This window comes from Chiloscyllium plagiosum, chromosome 32, assembly GCF_004010195.1.
Source record: "Chiloscyllium plagiosum isolate BGI_BamShark_2017 chromosome 32, ASM401019v2, whole genome shotgun sequence".
Lineage (NCBI taxonomy): Eukaryota > Metazoa > Chordata > Chondrichthyes > Orectolobiformes > Hemiscylliidae > Chiloscyllium > Chiloscyllium plagiosum.
The window spans coordinates 43,415,686-43,425,335 of NC_057741.1; the positions used below are offsets into that span (position 1 = coordinate 43,415,686).

At 43.4% G+C, this 9,650-nt stretch overlaps 1 long non-coding RNA gene across 2 annotated transcripts in view; it reads left to right on the forward strand.

Moving 5' to 3' along the window:
- LOC122539579 overlaps positions 1-8,521 on the forward strand; it is an 11,336-nt gene extending 2,815 nt beyond the window's left edge. For both annotated transcript variants that reach the window (XR_006309124.1, XR_006309125.1), the window contains exons 2-3: positions 4,850-4,919; positions 8,482-8,521. This is a non-coding gene — a long non-coding RNA (uncharacterized LOC122539579). The remainder of the gene's footprint in view (positions 1-4,849; positions 4,920-8,481) is intronic.
- Positions 8,522-9,650: the final 1,129 nt, after the last annotated feature.

Here is a 9,650-nt window from a genome sequence, read left to right on the forward strand (position 1 = left end):
CGTACGAGGGTAGGTTGAGAGTGCTAGGCCTTTTCTCATTGGAACGGTGAAGGATGAGGGGTGACTTGATAGAGGTTTATAAGATGATCAGAGGAATAGATAGAGTAGACAGTCAGAAACGTTTTCCCCGGGTGCAACAGAGTTTTACAAGGGGACATAAATTTAAGGTGAAGGGTGGAAGGTATAGGGGAGATGTCAGGGGTGGGTTCTTTACCTAGAGAGTGGTGGGGGCATGGAATGCGCTGCCTGTGGGAGTGGCAGAGTCAGAATCATTGGCAAACTTTAAGTGGCAATTGGATAGGTACATGGATGGGTGCTTAAGCTAGGACAAATGTTCGGCACAACATCGTGGGCCGAAGGGCCTGTTCTGTGCTGTATTGTTCTATGTTCTATGTTCTATGATCAGGCAGGGTTCTAGAGGGTTACAAGGTGGATAGGAAGGAACTGAAGAATGGACTTAGAAGAGCTAGAGGGGGCATGAGAAAGTTTTAGCAGGTAGAATTAAGAAAAAACTGAGGTATTCTATATTTATGTGAGGAACAAGAAGATGGCCAGAGGGAAGGTAGGGCTGATCAGGGATCGGGGAGGGAACTGTCAACTGGAGTATTGCCAGATGATTGGAGCTTGGCAAATGTTATTTCCTTGTTCAAGAAAGGGAATAGTGATAATCCTGAGAATTACAGATCAGACAGTCTCACATTTGTGGTGGGTAATGTATTGGAGAGAATTCTGAGAGAGAGGATTTATGATTACTCAGAAAAGCATAGTTTGATTAGAGGTAGTCATCAGACTTTTCCACGTATTTGACATCTACAGCCCTTCCTTCATCTATCAACTTGGTCACTTCCTCGAAGAACTCTATTAAGTTGGTAAGGCACGATCTTCCCGCACAAAACCCATCACTGATAAGCCAATTCTTTTCCAAATATAAATAGATTTTATCTCTCAGTATCTTCTCCAGCAACTTTCCCACCACTGACGTCAGGCTCACTGGTCTGTAGTTGCCCAGAATATCCCTACAACCCTCCTTGTACAGGGGGACAACATGAGCAACCTTCCAGTCCTCCGGCACCTCACCTGTATTTAAGGATGCTACAAAGATATCTGTCAGGGCCCCAGCTATTTCCTCTCTCGCCTCCCTCAGCAACCTGGGATAGATCCCATCCGGTCCTGGGGATTTCTCTACCTTAATATCCTTTAGCCTACCCAACACATCATCCCTCCTTATGTCAACATGATCCAGACTAATCAAGCTTCTATCTCTAATCTCAACATTCATCATGTTCCTCTCCTCAGTGAACACTGATCATTGAGAACCTCACCCATTTTCTCAGGTTCAACACACATTTCTTCCTTCTCCTTTAGTGGACCAACCTTTTCTCTAGTTACCCTCTTGCTTCTTATATAAGAATAAAAGGCCTTGGGATTCTCCTTAATTCTGCTCGCTAAAGTTATTTCATGACCCCTTTGAGCCCGCTTGATTCCTCGTTTAAGACTGGTCCTACTCTCCCGATATTCCTCCAGGCCCCGTTCTGTTCTTAGCTGCCTGAACCTTCTGTACACTTCCCTTTTCCTCTTGGCTAGTCGCACAATTTCTCCTGTCATCCACGGTTCACGAGTCTTGCCTTTCCTATCCCTTGATTTCAAAGGGACATGCCTATCCTGCACTGACCTATCTCCTACATATAAAATGTGGACTTCCCTTCAAATAACTGCTCCCAATCCACATTTCCCAGTTCCTGCCGAATTTTGATATAATTGCCTTGGCCCAGTTTAGTATTCTTCCCTTAGGACCACTCTCATCTTTGTCTATAAGCATTCTAAAATTTACAGAATTGTGATCAATACTCCCAAAGAAATCCCTCACTGCAAATTCAACCACCTGGCCTGGCTCATTCCCCAATACTAGGCCCAACTGACTATTGACATACTGCCCTAGAAAACTTTCCTGGATGCTCTTTACAAATTCTGCCCCATCCAGACCTCTGACACTAAGTGTATCCCAGTCAATATTGGGAAAATTATAATCTCCCATCACTACCACCCTGTTGCCTCTATACCTTTCCATAATCTGTTTACTTATATGTTATTCTACCTCACACTCACTGTTGGGAGGCCTGTAATACAGCCCCAACAATGTAACTGCACCCTTCTTATTTCTCAGCTCCACCCATAATGCCTCACTACCCAAGACCTCCATAGTGCCTTCCTTTAGCACAGCCGTGATATCATCCCTGACCAGTAATGCATCTCCACCCCCCTTTTATTTCCCTCCCTGTCCTGTCTGAAGCGTCTATATCCTGGAACAATTAGTTGCCAATCATCATGCCCTTCCCTCAACCAAGTCCCTGTGATTGCAATAACATCATACCCCCAGGCACCAATCCAAGCCCTAAGTTCATCTGCCTTACACATTATACTCCTTGCATTAAAGTACATGCACTTCAGGCCACCAGTTCTTTTGTGTTCATCTGCTCTCTGCCTACTCTTCCCCTTGGTAATTCTAACTTCATAATTCTTACAGTCTCCAGTCTCCACCTCACTGTCTACTAGTCTTCTCTTCTGGTTCCCAGCGCCTGCCACATTAGTTTAAAACCTCCCCAACAGCAGTAGCAAAAACTCCCCCAAGGACATTGGTTCCCGTCTAGTTCAGATGTAGACCGTCCATTTTGTAATCGTCCCACCTTCCCCAGAACCGGTCCCAATGTCCAAGTGTAGTATCTGAACCCCTCCCTCCTACACCATCTCTCAAGCCATGCGTTCATCTTGCCTATTTTTTCATTTCTATGTTGGCTAGCACATGGCACTGGTAGTAATCCAGAGATCACTACCTTTGAGGTCCTCCCCTTTAACTTCTCTCCTAGCTCCCTGAATTCTGCTTTCAGGACCTCATCTTGTATTTTACTTATATCATTGGAGTCTATATGCACCAAGACAACTGGCTGTTCATCCCCCCCCCGCAACCTTTTAGAATGCTCTGCAGCTGATTGGTGACATCCCTGACCCGAGCACCTGGGAGGCAACACACCATCCGGGACTCCCGTTTTTGGCCAAGGAACTGCCTATCTACTCCCCTTATAATTGAATCCCCTATGACTATAGCCCTTCCATTCTTTTTCCCGCCCTTCTGTACAGCAGAGCCTCCATGGTGCCATGAACCTGGCTACTGCTGCCCTCCCCTGGTGAGCTAACTCCCCCAACAGTATCCAAAACGGTATACCTGTTTTGGAGAGAGATGACCGCACGGGACACCTGTAACGCCTTCCTGCTCTTTTTCTGCCTTTTGGTCACCCATTCCCTTTCTCCCTCAGCAATTCTAACCTGCGGTGTGACCAGTTCACTAAACGTGCTATCCATGACCTCCTCAGCATCGTGGATGCTCCACAGTGAGTCCATCCGCAGCTGCAGAGCCGTCATGCAGTCAAACAGGAGCTGCAGCTGGACACACTTCTTGCAAGTGTAAGAGTCAGGGAGTCAGCCACGTCCCTGAGCTCCCACATCAAGCAAGAGGTACATGCCACCGGTCTGAGGTCCCCTGCCATTGTAAGCCTTAGCTTTAACTCAACTAACTAAAACAATGCACTTAAATATATGAAAGAAAAGAAAAAAAACTTACCTTACAGAGTCCTTTCCTTCTGGTTAGAGGAGAGGGGGAGGTTTAGCAGGAGGGAGATACTACATGCGTAGTATCTCGTGTTTAGTCGCTGCCCAAATATATACTAAGTCCTTACCTTCCCGACAACCTCCTGGTCTCCAACATCACCTCTGCTCTATCTCCCGCTGCTCCTGGACAGGAAAAAGAATGCTCCCTGGACCGGAGGACATGTCTTATGAAGAAAGATTGAGGGAGCTAGGGCTGTTCTAATTGAAGTGAAGAAGGATGAGAGGTGACTTGATAAAAGTGTACAAGATGATGAGAGGCACACATAGAGTGAATAGCCAAAGATATTTTCCCAGGGCGGAAATGGCTATCATGAGGGGGTCATAATATTAAGGTGATTAGAGGAAGGTTTCGGGGAGATGTTAGAGATAGGTTCTTTACACAGAGAGTGGTGGGTGCATGGAATGCACTGCCAGGAGTGGTGGTAGAGTCAGAGACATTAGGGACATTTAAGTGACTCTTGGATAGGCACATGAAAAATAACACACTGAAGGGTATGTAGGTTAGTCTGATCTTCGAGTAGGATAAAAGGTCACCACAATGTCGAGGGCCAAAGGGCCTGTACTGTGCTGTACTGTTCTATGTCCTGTATTGGGAGAGCTCTAACTCAGAAGAGTTCTGTAGCAGCTAAGAAATTATCAGACATTTATACATTAAAAACAACATAGGCAGTACAATTCTTGATCTGTTTAAGGTCACAAATCAAAAATATACGTCTGTTGCAAATTGTTAAGAGGCGGGGTGTCTGGTACCCCTGGTCTTATCTACCTCCTGTATCTCCAGATGCTGCCCTAATCTCTCCTCTGGACCCTGATTCTTATTAATCTTGTCATCTTGTGAGGCATCTCTCCCTACTACATCATGTTGTTGAACACAATTCAGAGTGACATGATGTCTTTAGGCATTCAAGCTGCTGATAAGGACTCAGAGGCTACCACCAGCCCTACATTTCATCAGCTGCTTGGTTGTGTCTGCTACATCAGCATTTTAGCTTTGGATTCAATTTAACTCCAAAACTTTTCTTAATCTTAAATGGGAATAAATGAACGATAAACTAATTAAATTCCTTAGTCCTGTCTAAAATAATCACTTAAGACTTAAGATTTTGATTGATCACACTCATTTCTCAGTGAGTTGTTGTAAGGGTAGCCCATAATCTAAGTCCATATTCAATTCCTTTCTCCACAGCATCAAGCTTGGAAAAACGCTCTGTGCCTGAAAACTTGGGATTACACTCTTCCAGGATTGGAATCTCATGGTAACATCTTTTTTTGTACAGCATTCAGTTACCTTGGATTTAAACATTCATAAAGTATGTTAACTTTCTGCAAAACATGAGTAATCTCCTCTGTCCTGAAGCTCTTCAGCCTCCAACTCGGCACCACCCTCTTGACCTGTCCGTCACCTTTCCGATCTGTCTGCTCCACCCTCCTCTCCGACCTATCACCTTCTCCTTCATCTACCTATTGCATTGTCAGCTACCTTTCCCCCAGCCCCTCCCATTTATCTCTCAGCCCGCCCGGCCCGCAAGCCTCATTCCTGATGAAGGGCTTTTGCCCAAAACATCGATTCTCCTGCTCCTCGGATGCTGCCTAACCTGCTGTGCGTTTCCAGTGCCACACTCTCGACTCTGATCTCTAACATCTGCAGTCCTCACTTTCTTCTAATCTAGTTTCACCAATCCATGTGGTCTTTGTTGAAGGGAGTAAATTGAACATGGCTTTAGAGAAACCAAACCTACAATACAGCACACTGTTTTTGTCTCTGTAATCAAGGAGGGATTCACTTGCCTAACAGGGGATGCAACCCGACTAATCCCTGGCCTGTCCATCAGGAGAGACTGAGTACATTAGAGTATAAGAATGAGAAATTATCTCAATGAAACAGATGGGGGTTATAAGAAGACTTGAAAAGGTAAATGCCAAGAAGACATTGATCTATAAGTCCCACTGAAAATAATCAGAAACTCTCTTCATCTCTCCTGGGCAGAAACACCCTGATCAATATATTGCTTCCAAAGTTTATTTTTACCAGAACATCAAGCAATTTTATCTTATCTAATTGACATATTTGCATAACAGGTACAATACCATAAACCCTGACTCTATATCACAAAGATTTTATTGTCACTGAAAAAAGTTATTTACACAATGGCTTGATGTAAGATCAGCTCAGGAACTGAACTTCACTCAGGATATTTTAACTGTCTGATAGTAATTGTATCAGCCTGAGGGGGACCCACTAGATTCAAGTGGTCTCTCTTCATTGGCAGCTAATTACTGCCATAGATTAACAGTGACAGGAATCTATAGGCAGTATGTGTCTGGTGATTTTCTGCATAATGAGACACAGTTAATGACCCTTGCAACATGAACAGTGACTCACCCAAACTTGCCTTTTCTGTTGCTGAAGATCAGAGAGCGACAACAAACAACTATTGAGATCACAACCAGTAAATGGCTGGTTACCAGTTCCACACCCTGTTGCTAAGGGAGATTAACATGTGGTTGTAGAAAAGGTGAGTGAGGGAGGCTTCACTTTTGTGAGACGTATCAGTTCTGAGTGACAGGAATCTGTAGATAGTTTGTACCAGTGTAGCTGGGACCACATATGGAGATTAATGAGTCCACTACTGGGACAAAGTTCAAATTAACATGGCAGGGAGTGTGAAACACAGGAGAAATGATGCACAGAAAACCAGGAAGAGCTAACAGTATAATTCTAAAGTAATGCTGAAAAAGATAGACTGATGCTGTTGAAGCTTTTCATCTCTAAGGATGGATGTGCATTTGAATGACATTTACAGCAAATTCTTGAAATTGTTTAAGAAAGAAAACTTACATTTACAGCAACTTTATAAAGCATTTGGAGCTATGGAATTAGAGAGAAAGAAGGAATTAGAAAGAGGAACAAAGGCATCAGGGATACATACATATTTATGGACAATGAGCAACTGTGCTATGGAACTTTGGGCATTTCTGATTACTGCAAAATTTCTTGGAAATGAGAAGTTGCAAGGTTAAAAGGAAATTGTGGTTTTCTTACAGTTTACAACAGTCAGGTGACTCATAAAAGCAAAGTCTTTAAGACATAGGAGGTCCACTTTGCGTTGTACATTGTTTTATCACAATGTTCATTGTCTTATAACAGCCTCTTGGTCAAGTTACTGTGTGTTGTCATAGACCCAGGATGTGAGTTGTTGGAGAGTTTTGTAGACCAGGCAGATCTGTCTCCCTCTCTCTGTCAGTAACAGACATATCTTAAAACAAACCCAGTAACTGTCTCCCTTAGTGAGTAGCTTGAAAACCTGATAAAAGTTTCAAAGATTAATACTATTTGTTTATATCAGAATCTAAAATCTGGTCTAAAGATCTTCCATTATTCTGCAACCATAAGTAATTTGATGTGAGTGACTAAGGAATGTGAAAATTTAACCCATTAACATACAGACAGATCTATGCGAACAGGTCCACAGTTCCCTTGGTAGCCAAGGTGATTTAAGAAGGCATAAGGCATGCTTGACTTCATTGGCTGGGGCATGGTGTACAAGAGTTGGGAAATCATGTTACAGTTATATAAAACCCTTGTTAGGCTGCATTTGGAATATTATGTGCAGTTTTGTTCGCCACACTACCAGAAGGACATGGAACTTTGGAGAGAGTGCAGGGAAGGTTCATCAGGATGTTGCCTGGCTTTGAGAGCATTAGCTAGGAGGAAAGGCTAAAAAGACTAGGATTGTGTTCATTGGAAAGACAGTGGCTGAGAGAAGACCTGATAGAGGTCTACAAAACAATGAGAGGCATAGATAGGGTGGATAGTCAGAGGCTTTTCCCTAAGATTGAAGTTTCAATTACAAGGGGGCAAAAGTTCAAGGTGAGGGGGAGGAAGTTTAAGGGAGATGTGAGTGGGAAGTTTTTCACAGAGTGTTGGGAGCCTGGAACACACTGGCAGAAGCGATGGTGGAAGCAGGTACATTGGCGGCATTTGGATGGTTACATGAATAGGGAGGGAATAGAGAGATACGGTCTGAATAAGGGCAGATGGTTTGTTTTTTTTTTAGTTTAGTTAGGGCATGATGATCGGCACAGGCTTGGAGGGCCGAAGGGCCTGTTCCTGTGCTGTACTTCTCTTTCGTTGTTTGTATTCTGCCTTCTCTATTCAAACCCTTGACTGACATTGGGTGATGCTCCTGTTTTGCTTATTTTTATCCACAACCATAATCCCTCTGCAGAGCTCAGTTGTCTTGTCCTGTCCTGTCTGTATATGAATGTGGTTTGGAGATGAAGGGAGACATGGTACAGTATAATACTACATAGTATCTTGTCAGATAGAGTCATACAATCATACAGTACAGAAACAGACCCTTTAGTCCAACTAGTTCATGCTGAACATAATCCCAAACTAAACTAGTCCCACCTGCCTGCTGCTAGACCATATCCTTCCAAACCTTTCCTATTCATGTATCCATTCAAATGCCTTTTAAACACAGTAATTGTATCTGCACCCACAACTTCCTCAGGATGTTCATTCCACACACGAACCATCCTCTGAGTAGAGAATTTTCCCCTCATGTCTTTTTTAAATCTCTCTCCTTTCGACTTAAAAATGTGCCCCCTAGCTTGAAATCCCCCATCCTAGGGAGAAGACAACTCTATTAACTCTATCCAGACCCCTCATTGTTTTTATAAACTGCCCTCTCAATCTCCTACACTCCAGTGAAAAACGTCCAGCCTTTCTTTATAAGTCAAACCTTCTATACCCGACAAAATTCTGATAATTTCTTCTGAACCCTCTCCAGCTTAATATCTTTCCTGTAACAGGGTGACCAGAACGGGACACAGTATTCTAGAAAATGCCTCATCAAAGTCCTGTACAACCTCAACATAACATCCCAACTCCTATACTCAAAGGACTGAGCTTTGAAGGCAAGCATACCAACTATCTTTTTAACCATTCTGTCTATATTGTAAGAATAAGTTTTTCCTTTAATGAATGTGTTCGTTTTGAAATTATGTTGAAAAGACTTTGGTCTAAGTCTCTTTTGTTCTAGATAATAGTAACAAAGAGGAATTAATTGACCATTCTTGTCAATAAATAAAACATTTACATTTTTGGTACAACCCATGAAATATTTGACATTGTTTTTCTGTTCACTTCACCTGTCAGAATCAGTGAAAGAGGGAAAGAAAACAATTAGAGAGAATGTGAGCAACGGAATGAGAGAAAGACAAGAATGAACAAATTAATCAGAGAGAGAAAGCAAATGAAGATGTTGTGTAAGGGTATAGGACGCTGGCGCAACCTCATGCTAATACCGAGAAGCTGCTCCATGAGGAACTGCTTCCCGCGGAGTATGAAGATGATATTAAATATAGAAACAGAATTAGGCCATTCAGCCCACTGAGCCTGCTCCACCATTCCATCATGGCTGATATGGTTCTCAATCTCATTCTCCTGCCTTCTCCCTGTAACCCTTGATCCCGTTACCAATCAAGAATCTATTTATCCCTGTCTTAAAGACACTCAATGACTTGGCCTCCATGCCTTTTGTAACAATGCGTTCCTCAGACTTACCCCCCCCCCCCCTCCACCCCGCACCCCCACCCCAGCTGAAGAAATCCCTCCTCATCTCAGTTCTAAAGGTTCATCCTTTCGCCCAGAGGCTGTGCCCTCAGGTCCTAGTGTTTCCTACTAGTGGAGAAACCTTTCTACATCTGCTCTATCCAGGCCTCTCAGTATTCTGTAAATTTCAGTGAGATCCCTCCTCATCTTTATAAACCCCATCGAGCACAGACCCAAAGTTCTCAACTGCTCCTCATGTGATAAGCCCTTCATCCCCAGGATCATTCTTGTAAAGCTACTCTGGACCCTCCCCAAGGCCAGCACATCCTTCCTTAAATATGGGGCCCAAAACTGCTCACAATATTTGAAATGCTGCTTCTCGGACACTGCCTGATCTGCTGCGCTTTTCCAGCACCACTCTAATCTA